The sequence below is a fragment of the Bombus impatiens genome, unplaced genomic scaffold (genome assembly GCF_000188095.3).
Source record: "Bombus impatiens unplaced genomic scaffold, BIMP_2.2 scf_1294, whole genome shotgun sequence".
Lineage (NCBI taxonomy): Eukaryota > Metazoa > Arthropoda > Insecta > Hymenoptera > Apidae > Bombus > Bombus impatiens.
This window is the reverse complement of record NT_177713.1, coordinates 66562-90074: the sequence shown is the minus strand read 5'-3', so window position 1 is coordinate 90074 and position 23513 is coordinate 66562. Positions and strand designations below refer to the sequence as shown.

Here is a 23513-nt window from a genome sequence, read left to right as displayed (position 1 = left end):
GAACATTATCAAAAAGTTAACCTTGGTGTGGAGCTGTAGCTGAGGGTTACAAGAAACAGCAATAGAAATCTACTTATAGCTCTTTTGTTTCTAGTCCTTGTAACCCAAAACAAAATTTATATTCAACGACACAATAATTGGAACTTCTCCTTATTTTGGATTTTTTTCACTGAATTGTATTCTCTTCGTAACAGCAGTCTTCAGGTCACGGATATACAAAAGAAAAAGGTGTAGTGTTTCTTGAAGAAATTACTTCAACAATTTTTACATCCTGAATTTTCTATTTCTTCGATTAACTAAATTACGATTAAGAAAATGATGTAAAGGATCGTGTGTATTCGTTCGAGCCACATAAGATCCGGCACAACGACCTCTCGAATTTGGCACTGAAGAAAACAACACACAACAATGTTCGAATATTTTTACACGATTAATAAGAACAATGTTCAAGATTTCGTTTCTTCGTCGATTTACTGCCTCGACACGTCGTTCTAAAAACTATCTGATTTATTGGTTACTATCGATACATCTTACAGAATCTTGGAAGCACGTCACGTTCGCTGAGTTTCTCCACGGAGGAGGGAAATTAGGATTTTCGTATAAAACTCTTCTCACAGCCTGATCAGGCAATCCCACAGCGAGAACATGTTGAATACCTGAATGTTCTAGAGAATTGGTAATGGCTTTCCTCGTTGCTTCAATATCCCACTATCTTCCAACTCTGTAGACTCTAAGCACCGGTTTCATCTTTTAATCTACGCCTTGTGGTTTTGAAATTTTGCAGTCCAAAGTGTGCATATAATGATTGGGTTCCATTGTACACCATGATAATCATTGAAATATACCGCTGTACGTGTTTCACGCTTTTCCAGCCAAACTTTTTGCTATATTTTATGGACATAAATAAAAAAAAGAATGTTACGTAAATACACAGTGGCTCACTATAGTCTGTGAACACTGATCACAGGAAACATTATATTCATTTTGTACTTGTTATACGTATAAAGTATTTTGAAATTTTGTTAGACCTGTACTACGACGCTATTTTGCCTGAATTGATGTCTTCGGTGTTCACAAAATGCGAAGAAGATATTTTTGAATTTACGAACATGGATATAATGAACCTATTTCTCTAATATTTAATCTTTAGTGTACTTTAATGAAAAGAGGGATTATTTTAATAAGTGGAGAGATAAAAGGGAATTTGTTAGGAAGAAAATAAAAATGCTTTTATTTTACAACTTCCCAGTAACTTTTTAAATAAGCAGATTAAATCAGCGGGTATAAACTAAGGATTAAAAACTTTTTACAACGCACCATCGTTCCTGCAAGTACGTCTCTCCGTTAAAGAACATTTTTAAATACTATCAGAAAATAAACAAAGATACGCATTATGTATCTCTTCGTATGAAACACCAAAAACAATAATTTTATCCGAGGCTCGAAGGATATTTCCTATAGACTTAATTTACGAGACTTTGCGAATTTTTATGAATTCTTCGCAAAATTACAAAACATTCACGTAATATGAAAAAAAATATAAAATATCCAAAACATAGTGTTTTCTGTAATACCTGGTAAGCAGAACAATTTTCTACCTTTAGAAAGGCTTAAGTTTCTTAATTATATCGCGAAAAATATGAATTTCCGTAAAAGTCCAGTCTATAAACTACATTCTGCGATATATAGCGTGACATAAAATTACGTTGTAAATTTCCATTACAATGTACAACAATGCAATGTAAACTACGTAAATCGTAAGACTTACTTCTGTTACTGGGATTAGTATAAAGGGAACTATACACGTGCGTTTTATTGCCACGCCAGTGATTTGCCTCTACAGCGTGGGATTTATGGCCGAGTTGTCCCCCTTTCGATTTCCCGCTATTCGTCGTTTCGCCTTCTACGTCGTTTCCTCCGCTCCGCATCGTCTTTCTTATCATCAAAATTTTGTGTCACATGCCGGATATATGTAGGTATCTGTTCGCGATTCCAATTTAATGGCGCGGTGTTCTCGTGTCGAGTGATCAAACCGACCGACTTTACACAGTCTGATTTAACTCTGATCTTTCTACTTCTCATGCGGCCGCTGTTCCCGGCGATAACACGAAACGACTCAACTCCGATTGTCCCGTATAATATTTTCCAAGATTCAACGTAGCCACTGAAAAGTGCCGCGTTCTGCATACGATTTTATTAGTTTAAATATAAACACGCGCGATCCTGAGAAACATTTGGAAATTATAAATGCGACTTTTGGCAATCTGACTAATGAAAAAGGGAAAAATATACAGAGAGCGTTAGGCGGAGCTTTAGATTAAACAATCGCAAAAAGCGATTAACAATTTAATTTATCAGTTCATTAGGTGTTCTGACGAATAATCGAAATATTTCAGTGAAACTCAAAGTTTGTTTAAAACAAAATACAAGTAGTTCGAGTTAAATATTTGCCGCTGCTTTCTACGACTTTAAGCCATCCATCAGGCAAATGATGATGAGATTCCATCACGGAAAAATGCTGTGTCTCTAGACGAGGTCGATTATTCAGTTTGTGCGCTGAATATATTAAAATATGGGTTGAACAAGTCGTAATTCATCTGTACTTCTGCCATTTATCGAATGCTGCTAACAATAGGTAATAAATCTTGCATTGTTTCTACCAATATGAAAATTACAATAGAATGTAATTTAGCATTATTTATAAAAATTTTAAAAAGAATTATATGTCTCGCATTCAGAGATCGTCTTTTCAACGTGAAATGTCCTAAACGACACAAAGCTACTTCACACGCCAGAAAAATTTACTTGTAATTCTCAATGAGAATTGATTGTAAAATTCATCTAAATAAAAAAAAAAACATTTTTATACAATGTGAAATACAAAATATACAGAACTTTGAAAATTTACAATTGTTAGCGTTTATCGGTATAATATAGCAACCTAGTATAGAAGAGAAACTATTGAATTCACATACTTAACCTCTTAACCTACTATTTACGTTCGAGAATTTTGATCCGCAAACGTAAACAAGCTATTATATATTATATTATATATTGTATTTGGCCCGACCATCGTACTACGAGCTATGCCCGTAATATTTACGTTTGGTCCTATCATCGTACTACATACTATGCCCATAGTTGTAGGTTAAGGGGTTAAACTGTATATTTATACATTACAATACATTGTACATTGCACAAATAAGAAACAACAACAACGATATATATCACAGATGAAATATAATTGCATTTGTACGTTACAGTCATTGTACGGATATTTACAAATAAAGGACGTCAACGCTATATGTCACACATAAAATGCAACTGTATTTGTACTTTACAGTCATTGTACGTATATTTACAAATGAAAAATGGCAGCGATATGTAAACCACAGATATGTGTGTTTCATAACAAAATTCATAACATAATTCATCGTCTTCTTAATTGATCACCTGCTAATTTCTAATGTAATTTGTTTAACCCCTTAACCTACAACTACGGGCATAGCCCGTAATACGATGATCGGACCAAACGTAAATATTACGGGCATTCTCGAACGTAAATCATAGGTTAAGGGGTTAAAGCAGCTTGTATGGAAAAATTATGCAAAGAATGCTCAAACTCTCATATGCACAACCGTTTTAAATATTTTCCTCTTAAAATCAAAAGAATCGTAGAATGCAATAGATAATAATAATAATCATAATAATAGGTAATAATAGTAATCATAACAATAATTACAAATATAATAATATCAATAACAACAATAGGTAATAATAAGAATCATAATAATAATTATAGATAATAATATAATAATAATAACAGATAATAATAATAATCGTAATCGCGTGCACATTAGAAAAGAAAAGGATTTTAACACGCGGTTTCGTTTGCTTCTCGTACTTTCCTTTATAGCTTTTCAGCATAGAACTAAAATTGCTGATTAGAGTGGCGAAAACTATACATATGTATATATGTTTGGATGTAGAAAAAATGGCGAAAAGAGTGGCCCGTTTTCATTCGTTGCGCCGGTTTCATTTTCCTTGCACCTTATCGGAATGCGAGTTGTCGAAAGTCTTCCTGATTATCAAAGTGCGTCATCGCGATATTCAACCGCCAAACAAAAGGTTTTTGTTTTCGGATCTGGGTTATCACACAAATGGACCGTGCGGCCCACCTTATTCTGAACAGGTAGACACGCTATTCGAACGAAACGTTTATAATGTGCATTGGCGATATTAATTCGAAACGAGTGTGTCGACGATCACGCTGCTAAAGTTTTCAAAAAATACACGGCTTTCGCAGACAGCATTTTACACGAAGGCTTTTTAATCTGTCTCTAAAATCAAACGAAATATGGATATTTCATGTATTGTAATAAATTTCATTTTACAATTCGTTACGCGTTCATTTATTCGTACAAAGATATTTCTTTCATTATATATAGCCAGCGAGCAATATTATTTCAAAATTTCCATCCTTTATATTAATAAGTTTTTAATGTGCTTGCTATGTTTACTGCCCATATTTCTGTGGAGCTGTTAAACCTGCTCTGCAAATAACCAAAGAGTTGAAGACTAAATGTCGACCTTTAACTTTCAAACCTGAAACTACTACTGGGAGATTTCATTCGCTTTTATTGATGTTTTATCAACGTTCTTATCAAACACGTTGTGATCAAACTGACATCATTTGGATTTATATTACAGTGAATAGGAATAATTGTTTTATCGTCATTGAAAAATCTAAAGCGCAAACCATTCTACACAATTAAACCACTTGTTCTCCTTCATGGAAAAATAATTTGAAGAATTTTTTAAAACTGTTTCGTGCTTTTTGCAATCTTTTTAACGTGTTTATACTTTGAACTTGGAGTAACATAAATAAATTACGGTATAATAAACAAGCATACACAAACGGACTATATTATTTCATATAATTCTGCGTTCGATCCTAACTTTTGGAACTTTGCAAGCCCAGACATCGACAAATATGTTCGACTCTTCCTTTACACTGGGTAAACACGTTTGATCTAGCTTGAAACAAGTTTCGGGATTAGTTTCATGCTCGTTCCGCCTAGAGGCGATTATAGTGTGTAATTTAGAGTGCAATTTGAGCATGAGCCACAATTGCGATACTCCGCGAAATTGAGGCCATTAAGTATTACGATACGCTAATTCACCGAATTCACGAAATTTACTTTTCTTCCGAGAAATTGTTCTACGGATATTTGCAACGAAATTTTTATTTAAATTACATCAAAATGTTCTGAATTATTTGCAATGTAAATTTATGCAGCTGTCGTTGCTCTTTGAACTCTGAAGTCATTCTGTCTTTGATTTTCGAATGCTTCTGTATCTCTTCAATGATACTATGATACTATGTTAATGGTACTGACCAACTTACATTCGTTGGACCATCACACTCATATAAGCTGAATTTATGTTTAAAATACATCATGTCGATTTTCAAGTAATTCACGACTCTGTATCTTAGAAAATAGATTTATTTTTAATACCATAGCTTTTTATTTATTGCCTTCAGTCGGCAGTTTTTAGATCGTGCAGGTTTTCATCATCAAAGTTCGAATGATCAGTTTTAAATCTAGCAAGTCACTAACAGACAATCCCTTCATGGCGAGCATCTTCTCTAGAAATAGCACACGCTTCATTCGCAATTTCTAGTGCGTTTCTCATTCTTCTAATAAGAAAAAAAAGCTTCAAATACATCTTATTCTCTGGCACATTAAGTCGTTTGCAAATCAATTTATTTAAAAGATTTGCATATTTAATTCGGCATACGCGGTATGAAATATTTTTGTACAGGAACAAGAAAGTTATTCAGATGGTCTGTTTCAAAAGCATAATTAAATCATACATATGCCTACCTATTCCTACATCACCATAAATCATCTAAAGATGTAGTTTAACACTCTTCAACCTTCTGTTAACAAAACATAGTGTTTTACAAATTTCTTGAAATTGAAATATCATTCCACTATGACGCACGTTAAAAGATAAACTGATTTTGCGCTAAGCGAAAATTACTCCTATCAATGAAACTTATTACTTAACACTAGAACTACCGATAGTTAACACGAAGCTATTTCTACCAACGAGGGTTGACACATTTATGAAATTGTAGAAGCAGTCATTTTGACTGCTGTGGGATTTCTAGTGTTAGCATCAAGTACCAGTCATTTTCACTATTGGTATTTGAAACTTGAATACATAAAAAACAAAATAAAATTCATTATATTATTCTTTTGGTTATCGTTGCGAAAGTCATTACATCATTGCGGAAAAAAATATAACATGAAGTAGGAATTTTAAAATAAAATTGTAAAACCAGTCAATTTTACTGGTGTGGTAGTTCTAGTGTTAAATTACCATCCAAGTATCTTCGAAGTATTCTCATTACGTAGTCCGAGTATCTCCTTAAAAATTAATGAATTTCGCGATTCAACAGTGAGCACCGAGTAACCAAAAACACGTCGAATCAACTTGATTAACATTTAAACGTTCGCAGCGGTGAGAGACGCGGATAAAACGAGGTATTAACAGCGAATTCTACCAATGGAATGCGCGCAGCGTGTTTTACATGCGTCTGACAGCTGCATATCCCAATTTTGTACAAATCTGCTGGTTGATAAACGACAGAACATTGACCTCTCGCTGGAAGCAGCGGCATTGAAGAATTTTCACCGAGTTGGAACGAAACTGTCGAAGACACTGCCCTCCCTCTCTCCCTCCCAACTCCCGAAGAAGAAAAGAAAAAAAAGAAATAAAAGTGGCGAGTATGAAACATAAAAAGAAGTTACGCGTGTTGCATGTATCAGGCACGCTGAACGCGTTATAGGTTCGGTTTTTACGTGCAGTAAAATACACATCCGACGCAAGAGACAAAGAGACAGAGATAAAGAGGAGGATAAAGTCGGCGAGGGAAGAAAGGGCAGAGAGAACGGAATAAAGTCCTGAAAACGTTAATAACGAATGACCGAACGCGGAGACCGAAATCGTTGCGTCCCAGTTTGCGGCACTTTGTTGTCGACTTTAAAATCTTGGTTTTGTACGGCTCTAACAACCGGCAACACGACCGACAGTTTCTGTAGCTTTGGAGAAGGTCCAGATCCGTGGTCACGGTCTTCTTTCTCTTTCTTTCCAGTCTCCTTCCTCTCTCTCTCTCTCTCTCTCTCCCTTCCCTGTTTTTTCTTCCAGTTCATAAAGCTAATTTCTTGCTTCATCGTTTTTACAATCGGAGGTCGTTTGTTCGAGGTCGGTGTGTGTAGGTGAAAGAAACGAAATTTTCATCTGCCGACTACTCACCCTGTCTCTTTATCTCGCCTTCGCCTTAAAACCTTTGCCACCTAACTCGCTATGAACTGCAACAGAATCCTTTCCCTCTTCGTTTCTTCCTTCTCGTGTCTCTTCTTTTCTCTTCTTCTCCTCCTTCTATCGTTCTCACAGCAATCTCCTGATTCGCTTCTTTATTATACCGTGTGTTTCGTGTCCAACCGCGATACAAGAGCCCTTTTACGCCTGTTTTATGTAGATTCGTCGTTATGTCATTCTCTAGTGGGCTTGCACGTTGTTTATTATTCGTACGGTATCTCGTCCCACAGTTTTCGGCAGACCGGAGCAGCAGGATGATAGTTGCTCGAAGGATGTTGCATTTTAATTCTCCTCGAATTCCTGAAAACAGTCTGAGACAGTTTTGGATGTCTTTCAAGCATTGTCCAATGGCGACTTTAGCGGCGTGACAACGACCATACCCAAATCCATGTCATTCTATACCAGCTGACAATGAACCATTAGGCTTTGACCTGACCTTAGCATATGGTCCAACATTACATTTTCCCCATTACGTAGGGCAATCAGGATCCTCTCCTTGCTCCTCAATACCTACAAACGCAAACATATAAAAACTGCAAGCATTCAATCATTGTAATATTGTACTTAATCATTTTCGTGAATACTATACCTACAAAACCTACAAAACTACCTACAAAAATATAAAAGCACAGTCAAGTTAAGCTATAGCTCAGCTACTCCTTTTTTTATCATTAATTTTACGTGACAGCGACATCGTGCTTCTTCCTCTACTGACCTGAGCTCACTGGCCTTTTCCGTGTCATCTCTTCTTGCACTTTTACTTTTTTTTCTTCTTGTATTTTTCTTATTCCACCGCTTTGCGTTCCTCTGGTCCTCGTTAGCTGGCGTTCAACTGCTTCTACCGTTGCAGTACGATTCCGTAAGTCCATAGTGTCTCAATCACAACTTCGTACTAGGTTTACGGTTCGATCGCGATGTTCCTTCAATGAGCCAGCAGAATTCCCAGAATTTATCCAGCGTATCCATTGCTTTCTGCCTCGTTCTATGTACATCCTGTTTCCTACGCGAGTCCTTTGTCCAAACTTATTCACAGACAGACTACCTCCTTCTTACAAAGTATTATTTCCGTCTGAAACTCTATTTTACATATGCTAATTTCGTGTCTGAAACTCTACTGTACATATGCTAATCAACTGTCCTAGATGTAATATCAAAATATACAATATCATCTAACTAATTACCTGAACATACTACAAAAGAAAGGCTCCATGGAAGAGACTCTAGACCTTCTGAAAGATTTGTACATATGTTAATCAACTGTCCTAGATGTAATATCAAAATGTACAACATCATCTAACTAATTACCTGAACATACTACAAAAGAAAGGCTCCATGGAAGAGACTCTAGATCTTCTGAAAGATTTGTACATATGCTAAGAAAGAAAGGCTCCATGGAAGAGACTCTAGATCTTCTGAAATATTTGTACATATGCTAATCAACTGTCCTAGATGTAATATCAAAATATAAAACATAATCTAACTAATTACCTGAACATACTACAAAAGAAAGGCTCCATGGAAGAGACTCTAGATCTTCTGAAATATTTGTACATATGCTAATCAACTGTCCTAGATGTAATATCAAAATATAAAACATAATCTAACTAATTACCTGAACATACTACAAAAGAAAGGCTCCATGGAAGAGACTCTAGATCTTCTGAAATATTTGTACATATGCTAATCAACTGTCCTAGATGTAATATCAAAATATAAAACATAATCTAACTAATTACCTGAACATACTACAAAAGAAAGGCTCCATGGAAGAGACTCTAGATCTTCTGAAATATTTGTACATATGCTAATCAACTGTCCTAGATGTAATATCAAAATATAAAACATAATCTAACTAATTACCTGAACATACTACAAAAGAAAGGCTCCATGGAAGAGACTCTAGATCTTCTGAAATATTTGTACATATGCTAATCAACTGTCCTAGATGTAATATCAAAATATAAAACATAATCTAACTAATTACCTGAACATACTACAAAAGAAAGGCTCCATGGAAGAGACTCCAGATCTTCTGAAATATTTGTACATATGCTAATCAACTGTCCTAGATGTAATATCAAAATATAAAACATAATCTAACTAATTACCTGAACATACTACAAAAGAAAGGCTCCATGGAAGAGACTCTAGATCTTCTGAAATATTTGTACATATGCTAATCAACTGTCCTAGATGTAATATCAAAATATAAAACATAATCTAACTAATTACCTGAACATACTACAAAAGAAAGGCTCCATGGAAGAGACTCTAGATCTTCTGAAATATTTGTACATATGCTAATCAACTGTCCTAGATGTAATATCAAAATATAAAACATAATCTAACTAATTACCTGAACATACTACAAAAGAAAGGCTCCATGGAAGAGACTCTAGATCTTCTGAAATATTTGTACATATGCTAATCAACTGTCCTAGATGTAATATCAAAATATAAAACATAATCTAACTAATTACCTGAACATACTACAAAAGAAAGGCTCCATGGAAGAGACTCTAGATCTTCTGAAATATTTGTACATATGCTAATCAACTGTCCTAGATGTAATATCAAAATATAAAACATAATCTAACTAATTACCTGAACATACTACAAAAGAAAGGCTCCATGGAAGAGACTCTAGATCTTCTGAAATATTTGTACATATGCTAATCAACTGTCCTAGATGTAATATCAAAATATAAAACATAATGTAACTAATTAGCTGAACATACTACAAAAGAAAAGCTCCATGGAAGAGACTCTAGATCTTCTGAAATATTTGTTCATATGTTAATCAATTGTCCTAGATGTAATATCAAAATATAAAACATAATCTAACTAATTACCTGAACATACTACAAAAGAAAGGCTCCATGGAAGAGACTCCAGATCTTCTGAAATATTTGTACATATGCTAATCAACTGTCCTAGATGTAATATCAAAATATAAAACATAATCTAACTAATTACCTGAACATACTACAAAAGAAAGGCTCCATGGAAGAGACTCTAGATCTTCTGAAAGATTTGTATATATGCTAATCAACTGTCCTAGATGCAATATCACAATATACAACATCATCTAACTAATTACCTGAACATACATAAGCTCCATGTAAGAGACTCTAGATATTCTGAAAGATTTGTACATATGTTAATCAATTGTCCTACATATAATATCAAAATATAAAACATAATCTAACTAATTACCTGAACATACTACAAAAGAAAGGCTCCATGGAAGAGACTCTAGATCTTCTGAGAGATTTGTACATATGCTAGTCAACTGTCCTAGATGTAATATCAAAATATAAAACATAATCTAACTAATTACCTGAACATACTACAAAAGAAAGGCTCCATGGAAGAGACTCCAGATCTTCTGAAATATTTGTACATATGCTAATCAACTGTCCTAGATGTAATATCAAAATATAAAACATAATCTAACTAATTACCTGAACATACTACAAAAGAAAGGCTCCATGGAAGAGACTCCAGATCTTCTGAAATATTTGTACATATGCTAATCAACTGTCCTAGATGTAATATCAAAATATAAAACATAATCTAACTAATTACCTGAACATACTACAAAAGAAGGGCTCCATGGTAGAGACTCTTAATCTTCTGAAATATTTGTACATATGCTAATCAACTGTCCTAGATGTAATATCAAAATATAAAACATAATCTAACTAATTACCTGAACATACTACAAAAGAAAGGCTCCATGGAAGAGACTCCAGATCTTCTGAAATATTTGTACATATGCTAATCAACTGTCCTAGATGTAATATCAAAATATAAAACATAATCTAACTAATTACCTGAACATACTACAAAAGAAAGGCTCCATGGAAGAGACTCCAGATCTTCTGAAATATTTGTACATATGCTAATCAACTGTCCTAGATGTAATATCAAAATATAAAACATAATCTAACTAATTACCTGAACATACTACAAAAGAAAGGCTCCATGGAAGAGACTCTAGATCTTCTGAAAGATTTGTATATATGCTAATCAACTGTCCTAGATGCAATATCACAATATACAACATCATCTAACTAATTACCTGAACATACATAAGCTCCATGTAAGAGACTCTAGATCTTCTGAAAGATTGGGAAGATTGGTTTATGCAACTTACTACAGATTCGTTCTGTCCCTGATCGTTCTTAATGTGACACTAATAATCTCCAAAGATGCACACCACCTTAAACACGCAATTGAAAGAAATAATATAAAATAAACATTTTTTAAGAAGATAAGAAACAACTCTGATAGGCGTAGCCTGATTTTCATACGTCGATACGTAAACACAGCAAACACGTTGCTTGTAATTTCTCGGTCGACTCCTGGTCAGTGGCACAGACTGAATAAGCAAGAAGTCATCGGCGAAGGTAATCTGACGAATGATGCAGATGAATGAAGGCGTCTGAAGGATCTGTTGTGGATATCGAAAAGAGCATGGGTCCTACTACGCCGATCTGAAATACCACGGATCTTTCATATTCGCCGATTTCAAAGGTTCCATCCAGCATTTCAACGAAGAAGGTTTTTTATTCGTCATTTTTCCAATTTCTGGAAATCGTTTTCTCCTTTTGAAAAGCCTGTTAATGCCGTCGTAATGAACGCCCCGCGCGATTGATACCGACACTAAAGCGAAACAATGGTGCCGCCGATCGATCGTGTGCATCCTGGTTACGCTCCTCAGCTACGTGCTCTGAGACAATGCAAATGAAACGGAAGCCATGTCTGCCGCGGCAGGAAAAAATTTATGAGCATTGTCCGTGCTTACCGCGCAAGCTGATTCGACGAATAAAACAGATGAACGCCAATGGAAACGTAGATCGATGCCGGGCACGAAGGTGGACCTGCTGTCGGGGATCAATTTAATTTGACGCTGTTCGCCGATGATCCCGTGAATGGGGACGAACGAGTATTCTTTCAAGCCGATTGTTCCTTCCCTTCTCTTCTCTCATCGCGGTTCTTCATCGAGATTTTTTCGCCTTCTGCGGCGATCTTTCACATTGTTTACGCGTTGAAGGGAAATGTGCTTTCGCGTTAAAATTCACGATATTCGAATCGTTGATCGACGTTCGAATCGGATGGTCGTGCGAGGAATAGCTGACTCGATGAAAGTCTGCAATCAATCGGAACTCAGTAGTTACGTAAATGTGCCAGTAGATAACGTTTATTACGCGTGGATTTTGTTCTCTTCGAGGCTAATTTAATTTAGTAGCAGCAGGATTTAATTTAGTTCGAAGATATGTTGGAAAAAATTGAATATTGTACGTTGGAATAATTTACAGATCAGAATAATACTCGGGTGCGTTTCTTGCGCGATGGAAACTGGTTATAGATACGACTTTCGAAAAACCGAATAATAAAAGAGTGAAACGAAAGAATGAAACGAAAAAAAGAAGAAAGTTCAGAATAAGAAGAGCAACCTGCTATTAAATATACCAAGAAATTATTAAAAAAAATTTTCTTTTTATATCTCCTATACTTTACATACTTTGCAATTTATCAGCACACATTTGTCACATTAAGCACAATTTTTTCAATATGACAAAATAGCACAAGCGGTGTCTTCATTGAGACAATGTTCTTATCATTGAGATCAGTCGATCTGGGTCATTTGCAGATGTTTGCTCGTTTATTAGGTTTGCAGGGTGTGTTCTTTTCAGCTTACGAGGATCACATATGTTATTATTACTATTCTTTTTTTGTAGCTGCTTAATTATGCCTCGATTGTTCCTTTCTTTACTTTGATGACGATTACAAATACAATGAGTCAGTGATATTAATTATGGTAATCGTAAAGTTATTTTTAAGATAGTCAACATATATCGAAATTGTTAAAGCATACTTTTAGTAATATTATTTTTAATAAAACTCTGAATGTAAGTTTCATCCTGAATACGATCGTTTCATTTTGCAACTAATATCTTTACACTAGCAAATTATTGGAAATATATATGCATAAAGTAGGCTGCAAAGGAAACTCTAAGATCTAATTTTGGTCTCTGATCTTATTTTAGGCAATTAGTAGACATTAATAGAAACGATAATTAATATTAATTATTATAAATAAAACAGACATCAAAGATGCTGCACAGATACCTCAGTTAGGTTACAGACAACTGATTCAATGTGTCTGTTCAATGCCTTGTATTGGCAAATGCATATTTCTGGTCGCATCCTAAACATCAATATGCATAAATTTTATAAAACATCAAATTAAAAACAAAGATAGAATATGAGTGACGCAGATGCATAAATTTCTTCCTTTCATTTGAATTTTAACTTATTCTACTTTACGATCAAGAGATATGGCAAGAGATACACAATAAACAGTAGACAAATGATTTCTAAGCGTCGAACTTTGAAAATATTACGAAAATATCGTTTCATGTAACTTTTTTCTGCAATAGCATTTGGTATCCAAAGGCTTACGAATGGCAGTGCATAAGTGAGAAAAGAGAAGAAAGGACGAAATTCAATTTAAAATTGAGCGCAGGGAAAATTTGATTCCGTTCTTTATTAAAATTGATCGTTCAGCTTCTAACAAGTTCGTTATTGTAGTCTGGATTTCCCGTATTTTCGCTTCGAAAGATTCGTTGTGGTGGGCGAAACCTCGCATTTTTCACTTGATCATTAAAATTTTCGACGTAAACTGTGCGTGCTGGTTGCCTATTGCCAAGCTTTATTAACGCAAAACAACAGTAATAAATTTTGTATAGAACACCGCCCTGCCATTATTAAGCAAACCACGCCGCTTTCGTTAGAATTCGTTTCAAAAGAATCGTAGTGACGCGTGTTAAATTCGCTGAGAACTTATTGTTCAGAAATATCAATTCTGTGCGACTTGATTTTTATTTTAATTAGAACTTCGAGTTATGAAGATCGAGTACAACAGTAATACATCTCTATCGAGCTGTAAATGTTCGTTCAAAAAGTGGGAAAAATTGAACAGAGGAAGACTATTTTACAACTCGCTTAAAGTTCATGTCAAGTTTTTAATTAATAAACGTTGCTTTCCAACCGATGGCTCGTTTCAATTATTTTTTAATTACAGAACGCTCGATAGTTGTTTCCATTTCTGTATTATTCTGTTGAAAATGCTTCAATCTATAAAATAATCGATATAATCAACCGATATAACATTTTGAGGAATAACACGGAAATATTATTTACGGTAGCCGCGGTGAATAAACGATATGACAGGATGTATGACATGAATGTGACCTGATCGAATCATTTAATAACGATAATGCGGGTAAACCAAAGTTTATAAATGTTTAGCGCACTCTACATATCAAATTTCTTGTATAACGCGGTAGAAATTATTTATTTCTTTAACATCATTCGATATTTAATACAAGATTTAAAATTATCTATTCTTTCACCTCGTAACATTAATTCTAAACAAGAGTTGACAATTGTTTAACAAAACTATACAAATTTCCTTCAGTTCTAATTTCCTGTTTCAATTTTTCTCACAGAGAAACGTCCCCGCATTTACAAAATATCGCTCGATGTTTCGATCGCAGATCGTTCTGTCAGTGTTCTCATAAAATACGGATCGTTCGTTTGTGTACCGTGGTAGTCGCTAAATAACGTTCACAGGTACGTGCGACCTTAAATAAATAAAACAAAAAGAAAAGAAGGAGAGAAAAAGAGAAGCGAGAAGAGAAAAAGAAGGCAAAGAAGCACGGTGACCGAATCGAGGCGTCTCGTTAGTTAAATGTCGTTCATACGGAGCCGCAAATGCTGCTATTAATATTAAGCGGAGCCCAGTGCCAGTTTCAAAGAGATTTCCTTGCTCGTACGAGGCTGGCAGCGCCCTTTGAAAAGAGCCCTTACGGGCCAATGAACCTATGCAAGGGTGTGAATAGAAACACTTGTGAAATTAATGTGCCGGAATGTCGACGACCGGCTGACCCGTATATCGAACGCGAATCTGTGTACTTACGAGGAATTTTTGCTTCGCGACGAGGCCAGGGGTTGAATCCGGGTGGCACGTAATCAAGGCAGAAGGTCGCGCGCCAATTTTTCACGTCGATGTTCGAAATTAAACGGAAGACAGGCTGGCGCACCTGCACCGATTTTGTAGCTGTGTGCGCGTCGTCCAGAGGCAATTTTCTATTTCATTAATTCACATGATAACCAACTCTTCGACGGTCGCGAGAATAAGTCTCCTCTTTTTTTTAATTGGTGCTCGCTGGATCGTGACGCGTCCATTACGACACGGTCTGCATATACCTGTGAACATATAATTCATTTGCTATGAATTTAACAATTTGCGTTCTAACGTGAAACTTTGCGTCCCAGTTCTCATTCGATTTCCTTGCGTTTATTAGCCACTCGTTTACCTCTAGTTTCGCTGCTTCTTAAAAATTCCGTTCTAAACATATTGGAAATTTATTAAAACAGTCAGTCCTACAGTATCATTAATTAAATTAGTAATAATAAATAAGAATAAATTTACCACGATGGCCAGTTGCATCTCGCTACGAAAAACGGAAGCAGCTTTCTCTTTAACCCCATATCTTCTAACTTGTGTACACATTTTCAGATCCGTTTCAAACTTGACCAATATGATCAGGATAGTCGTGTCTCGTCACGGTGTTCATGAAATTCCTAAACGTTCTGTACAGTATGAGCGTCGGTCAAATATCAACTGGACCGCGTGTGGCACATCTCCGCAGCGTCAATTATCCACATGGAACTGCGTGAGAGTACAAATAGTTTAGTCAAATGTTTCACAATAAAGCCATATTAAAATCTGTTTGTACCTATGGGATCCAACTATGGGGAACAGCAAGTAATTCCAATATAGAAATTCTTCAACGATTCCAATCAAAAACTCTAAGATTCTTAATAGATGCACCTTGGTATGTTACCAACGAAACGATACACCGCGACCTTAAGATACCTACAGTTAAAGAAGAAATATCCAAATTCAGTAATAAAGATAACAAAGAGTTAACAACCACCGGAATCCATTAGTTACTCAATTACTTGACACGACGGATCAGATCCGCAGGCTAAAAGGACATTATCCTCCAGATTTAAACATTAGATTCAGCTAGAATCAAACATATGATTGTTGAGAATTTTGGATCTTAAGAATCGAAATAACGGTATAGAAACACTAAATTTACACTTAGAATTCATATTACAATAGTTATATATTTATTGAATAAACGATTTCAAAGATATTCATCGATACACACTTGCACACGTCTCACCTTCTTCCACAGCAGACTGTTAACCAAACAGTTTACGTTCCTTTGTTTTCGAGACGCCGCGCACACACACACTTCCACACACTGATATTCACATACAAGTATCACTACTGCGCAGCTAACCTAGTCTAGCACATAAAATTATACATATCTCAATAACGATAATCACTTATTATACACGTTATAGCACCACGCCAGAATAATTTACTTATAATTCTCAATAAGAATTGATTGTAAAATTCTTCCAAAGAAAAAAACAAAAATGTTTCACAGACGTTCCACTGCACGTGCTGCACTGTTTATCGTTTCTTCGGTAGGTAGCGGAATGAGCGAGGAAACTGTACGTCTTCGGTTACACAATGCACGATTATTAAGCTTACTTTATTTGAGGGCGCAAAGACCACTGGATTTTTGCGTAGATCGCGATTACGGTTTGGGAATGAAACATTAGCAAAAAAACGTTCAAAACACATTTTATCTGCGACGCCTCGAGACAAGCGTAACCACCAGCAAACGTGGAAGCTGTTGGCAAACCGATCGAGCACGATCGACGCGCGAGGATCGACGAAATTTGCTCGAAAGTTAAATATTGGTCGTGGGAGCGTGGTTTCCATTATTCGGAGAGTTGGAGATCCGCAAAATCACGAACACCGAAAGAGGCAGCAGCAGGGCGATGTTTCAACCGCAACGAAGAAGTAGAGCAATTCGCGTGCGATTGCTTTCTGACCCAGCTCTCCACTTTCTGTGAAACTGCAATGAAAAACTTAGCAATCCGACGGCAAAAGTGTACAGAGAAAAACGGGACATATACGTAAAAAAATAAGTCGGTTGTTCTTCTTGAAACATTTTACCTAAGTATAAAGTTAGCAACAGAGTGCGGTTTGTATTTGACCGAGCCTCCTGGTGATATACACGGTGATCTGGCAAATTATCTTCTTTTTCTCAACGTGAGAAAACCATCGCAATTTTAGACAGCGAGGTCTAGTTATTGTATTGCAACGTACAGAGTGTTCAAAAGAAAAGTCCATGAATTATAGTACTCACCAAGAGGAGCAAAAAATGTCCAGTCCACGTAGATCCTGCGATCAATCCTTTCGACGTGAAATCGACTTTTATCATTTACAAACATTCGATGTCACGAGCGAGTTTCTTCTTCGAACGTAAACAGAGAGAGAGTGATTGAGAAGTGCGTTAGCTGAACATTGTCAACACAAAATCATTACTAATATCAACAGAGATTACTTCATAGAGGCAAACAAAATAAAAACCTTCTTTGTTACAGCAAATGTTCGATATGTTTTCCTTCCATTGCAATGCAAAGCTCACGTCTACGTATCATAGGTCGCTTGTGTTGACAGCCTTGAGCCAACGTACTTCTGAATCAATCTCTTTGTTTACGCTCGACGGAGGAACTCGACAACGACATTCAACGCTCTGAAATGATAAAAATGGATTTTACCATCGAACGGAATCGGACGGATTAATCGCAGCACCTGTGTTGATAATACATTTTTTTGCTTCCTTCGATAACCACCATAAGCCCCGTAAAGGCTTTTTTTCAACAGCCTGTACAATGTCAGAGCCTCGTTAAGATGATTATGGTTTTTTCCCTGGGAAAAATCATCGTTAAATCTCAAAAATGTTTTAACGAAATAAAATTCTAAGTCGATGCTTGCAAATGACTGAAGTATTTTTGTTATAATTTGGGCTAGAGCTAGAGCTATAACTTAGGCTAGAGAAAAGTATTAGGTTGTCCGAAAAGTGTCTTTCTTTCGCAAACATGTTTTTTAATGCACCTTCATATAAACGTGAAATCGTCTGTGAAATGTCGCGATGTTTATCTCAACGTAACAAAATGGATCGTACGTAATTCGACAAAATAATATAAAACAAAAAACGTTGTGCGCCTATTATTTCCTCATAAAACGAAAGAAACTTTTCGGACAACCTAGTAGTTTGCCTGAAATTTAATAATTTGCAAAAATAATAATATTATAATTTGTAATAAACGAGAGACTATCCACTGCTTACGTATTTAGTAAATTTGGAGTCATCTGATTCGTAATAGCATTAACAAGACGTTTAGGTACGTTACAATAAAATATAATACTTTTATTCACAGATAAGTATTTGATAGCTACAGGATATGTTGCGATGGAAGATGGCTATTTCGTAAATCGCTAATAGCAAGTGGATAAGTAACATAGTAATTACGAGATACCTATAACATAGGAAGAACGACAAAACAATTTAATCGAAGCCTATTTTTAAAAACTACAGATATTATACGTGAAGAGTAAATTATTTGATTACTGCAGAGACGATTTACTAATTTTAATAATATGTATATATCTAAGCATTAAATACAGCTTATACAATTAACATCTGAGAATGTCGACAACGACAATTCCGTAATATATGTACACAGAATTATTTGTTATACTCTTTATTTATTTCTACAAATAATCAATTCTGAAATCCAATTATTAATGTAAAATGTATACTCTCCAAATAATATCTGGTGACGTTTATGCTACGTACAAAGTAATTGAATCTATTGTGCAGGAATTGCACTTCTTTACCTACTACAAAATATTTCCCATGAAACTTTCACTTTTTATGCAAATGTAAACACATTTCGTTTTTGCTTAACATGCAAATCTTGTTATTAAATAAGTTTTGGAGTTCGATATTTAATTGATTCACACAGATTTAGTTTTATATACTCTGTATTTCATCACCATGTACAACCATTTCAACATACTCTCTGATAATTAACACGTGGCACACGGGGAAAAACGAAGGAGCGTCGTTAGTAGTCGTACCAACTTTGCATGTAGGAACTAGTGATCATACCAACCTAACATTTTCCTCAACAAATCTCCCATCTGCTCGTTTCGTCTTCCTAGGAACATATTATAATTGCATTGAGCGCGATAACGAACTAATATAGAGTATGAAAATTTTTTAAAGTTCTTTAAAATTACAGTACTTTCAAAAATACGAGAACATACGATAATTGCACCCCAGTGCCTTTTGATGACTGTGGTACACGTTATATACACATATTCAGAACCACATGCATATAACATATAACGTCATATGAGAACGTGCAAATTTAGATGTTTATATATATACACACACACATTTATGTACACATGTATATAGACGCAATGCGGTACGAAGTGATACAAATGCAGCAGAAAATTGAAATGTAGTATTAGTGAAATAGTACTGTCCTTGTAATAATAAAATGTGTTATCAAGAAATTATTTCTTGCCATTTCACAATGAGTAATTGGACGTATATGGATATACTTATTTATTTCTTCTATTACAATATTATTTAACCATAGAAACAAGGAACTTTGATCGATACTCTGTATATCGGTACTACGTCATTTTCTCTAATATGTTAGATAATATCATAAATTTGGTTCCAAGAGATAGTTATAAAAGATTGGTATTATGTGAGTATGCGAGACTGAATTTCGCAGATGGTAGAAATGGCCACGAGCTATCGATACGAAGATACTAGCGTTGCAAGAACGATGATATGGTACGGCGGTGTATTTTATGCTTCAGACCTGGAGAATCATAGTGAGTTTTCGTGTATTCAGACGAAACATCTGCCATAAATGTTTTACACACATAAATATTTTACTATTGGGAAGTATTATCCATAGAATATTGACGACTATACTATGACGTACCTATAATACGACCTGCCTATAGGTTACATTTAAACATTTTTAATTCCAAAATCTTTATAAATTACAAATATCTTGAAGCGCGCTCCTATGTCCATAAAATTTCCATAAATCAGAGTAGAGAAAATTCGTAGGATAAGGATAAAATGAAATGTCAGGGAGCGTACGAGTATTTAATATTTCTCTGCGAGACGAGCTTGCAATATTAAAATTAAAAGGGATATTAAATCTATCAGAATATAAATGGTATTGATAAATCTCGTATCTCGAATTTGACAAAATATATTAAAGGGAGGGCGGAAACGAAACGAAAGATGCAAAGAAATGAAGCGAATTCTACAAATACTCGATACTACGTGAACAAACGCTTAATATAAGAATCTTTAGCAACAACGCTCACGAGTTATTCATTTAACGCGTGTACGTCCATATTAGCGTTAAATACTCAGCTCACGTTTCTGCCAGATTACTCTGATTACTGTATTGTCCAACGGTCTCTGTGAGTAACGGGTGCAGCAGCGAACACAACGTTTTAACATTGAACATACGAAGCGGCAAATGCCTATCCTAAAATTCCCAGGATGTTGATGATAATTCGTTTCTCCTAACGAGTTTTCGTAATTTAATTTCTCAACGCGTTGCATTACACACACGAGCTGCGTAAACAAGGTGCAGCGATGTGTTTGAACGCGCGTTCGTGGTAACCATAATAGCATATAATTCGCGTTAAAGGTTGCGAAATAATATCGATAAAATAAAATACAGAGGGAATGCAATCGTTATAATTTTTAATAATGGAAGCAACCTCTGCTCAGGTTCTGTGCCATTCTAGTCCTGTCTCTGTAAATATTAATTTGCATAAAAATTCGCAGTCTCTTTAATGCCAGAGAGATTACTTGTATTAAATTACGGATTTTACTTATTATAATTTTTATAGGTAAAACGAATCTCTCTGCAACTTCTATATCGCTCCATTCGTGTGTATAAAAATATTAATTTGTATAAAAACCCGAGATCAATTCAGTGCCAGAGGGTTGACTTGTAACTTACTGATTTTACTTATCTTATTAATTATCTTATTATCTTATCTTATAATTTTACGTATCTTTAATAAATAGAAATATTATAAGTTCTGTATCGGTTCATTTGTATCTATAAAAATATTAATTTGCATAAAAAACCGCGGTCTAACGAATATCAGAGTTTTGCGTTCCATTGAATCAGATTATACGATCGAGTTGCAAGTTACTGAAATTTTATTTACTACAATTTCCCGCAAATTCACAGTTGAGTCGAACAATTCTTAAGCATTAACTCGATTTAATAATCACGAGAGATTGTGTCATTTTTATGCGTATTTTTATGCAATGAGAATTTTAACAGCTGCAAGAAGGAGAAATTTTCTCCTTTGCCAAGGGCTCTAAAAAAAGACTGACGTGAAATAACAAGGCTGAAAGTACTCCTGATACAATATAGATCAACGTAGCTGATTTTCCTATTTTCATTGTAGCTTTAACTTTCAAACTTAATTAACCTCAACGTATCAACTAAATGTACATTGTTTAAGACATTCCGCAGACTTTGCGTGAAATATGTGATATAAAACCAATTATGAACTGTTACGTTGCAGTGTATTTACACGAGAAAATGGAAGGTAGAATAATCGCGGAAATGTAATAAAGTAACACATTCCCGTTCGCTATTCACCGAGATTGTTGTTTGCTGAAAAGAAGAAAAGAACAGAAATATCTGTGTAGCCACCGGGGCTGGTTTCATAAGCGTAAAAAGAGAAGTCTTAATGAAAGAATTGTGAAATGGACTTTATTGTGAATTTAAACGTCCCTGTGCCCTGCTTCTACTTCCAAAATATTTTACGTGCTGTAAGTGAAACGTCGAGAGCAAGTTTATCGAACTAACAGTCGTACTTCTATTAGGTTGTCCGAAAAGTGTCTTTCTCTTACAGACACGTCTTTCGCAACGATGCATCTTTATGCAAACATGAAACCTAATCTGTCAAACACTGTGATCTTTATCTTGATAGAACAAAATAGGTCATACGTAATTCGATAAAATAATATGAAACGAAAAATATTGTGCATCCATTATTTCCTTATAAAACGAAAGAAACTTTTCGGACGACCTAATACTTACGTTTTGCGCACACTGCTGTGAATAATTTATAGACTCAGCCACATTTTCCGTATTATTCCTTCGATATTTCCAAGAAACCACTGATTATGCCTGGATATGTCAAGAGAAATTCTTTTTTTAAAGAGTAGATTGAACGCTGCGAAGTATCAAGCGATGTTACATGGGGAATTATTAATATACTGCGCTATTCTCATTGATACGTAGAATATTTTCCAATGAAACATTTCTCAATTTTTGCGTTTACGGTGTTTTCCACGAGCACTGTTCAATTTTTCTTTGTTGTATCTTCAGATTTGTATTATATCTCGACACGAAATTATATAAACGATTTTGTTAATTTTTGTTTTAGTATTACGAAGAATCTGACAATAATCAGAGTTTATAGTTATTAGTTTATAGTTATTATTCAGTTTTGAGTTTATAGTTATTCATACTATTATATTATATATGTCGAGTTAGCATTGAGGGTAGGGGCGTTTAACGAACTTTCATTTGGATCAGGCATGTTTAATATACATGTCGGAGATGAAAGGAAAACCGGAGCCTTCCCTTTGCAATTTTGGGAAAGTCTTCTAATGCTTTAGCCTAGATTTTATCATAGTTGTAATTAAGCAATTGTTGTCATTTGTAATTGTTCGATATTTGTGATAGCGAAAGTGGGTTCGAGGTGACAACTGGTCATCGAACGTAGCCACGGTCACGGGATAAACGTTTTGCCTGACGAAGGTGTGGATCGGTTGTATAGTTCTCCATAGAAATCACATAGAATTGTACTTTAGAGATGTCGATATAATGGGACACACGTTGTATTAGGAATCAAACTCCAGACAGAAACTGCCTAGCAACGGCGTTTGGATCTTTCTCGATGCTTCCAAAGAGTATACAACAAACTCTTGACAGAAACTGCCTAGCAACGACGATTGGAACCTTCTCGATGCCTCCAGCGAGCATATAACAAACAAATGCAGTCGTACAGCGAAAAAGATTTTCATCAG

At 35.2% G+C, this 23513-nt stretch overlaps 1 protein-coding gene and 3 long non-coding RNA genes across 8 annotated transcripts in view; 1 reads left to right on the top strand and 3 right to left on the bottom strand.

Moving 5' to 3' along the window:
- The window catches only part of LOC100747382 (acetylcholine receptor subunit alpha-like), a 109124-nt gene that overhangs the window by 33835 nt on the left and 51776 nt on the right, over positions 1-23513 (top strand). The window lies entirely within an intron of this gene.
- On the bottom strand, positions 137-2951 carry LOC105681567. The gene is made up of 3 exons (XR_001102695.3): positions 2909-2951; positions 1769-2164; positions 137-957 (listed from the first exon to the last, which is right to left on the bottom strand). It is a non-coding gene; the product is annotated as an uncharacterized LOC105681567 (long non-coding RNA).
- Positions 11483-17918, bottom strand: LOC112213819. 4 transcript variants are annotated; one of them, XR_004462743.1, is made up of 4 exons: positions 15899-16638; positions 15383-15672; positions 12203-12547; positions 11483-12127 (listed from the first exon to the last, which is right to left on the bottom strand). It is a non-coding gene; the product is annotated as an uncharacterized LOC112213819 (long non-coding RNA). The 4 variants fall into 4 exon arrangements; XR_004462742.1 differs by having other exon boundaries at positions 11483-12547; XR_004462744.1 differs by lacking the exons at positions 11483-12127; positions 12203-12547; positions 15899-16638 and adding exons at positions 13170-15285; positions 16647-17918.
- Positions 19355-23513, bottom strand: part of LOC117152376 — an 8065-nt gene continuing 3906 nt past the window's right edge. Inside the window, exon 2 of the long non-coding RNA XR_004462745.1 lies at positions 19355-19563. This is a non-coding gene — a long non-coding RNA (uncharacterized LOC117152376). The remainder of the gene's footprint in view (positions 19564-23513) is intronic.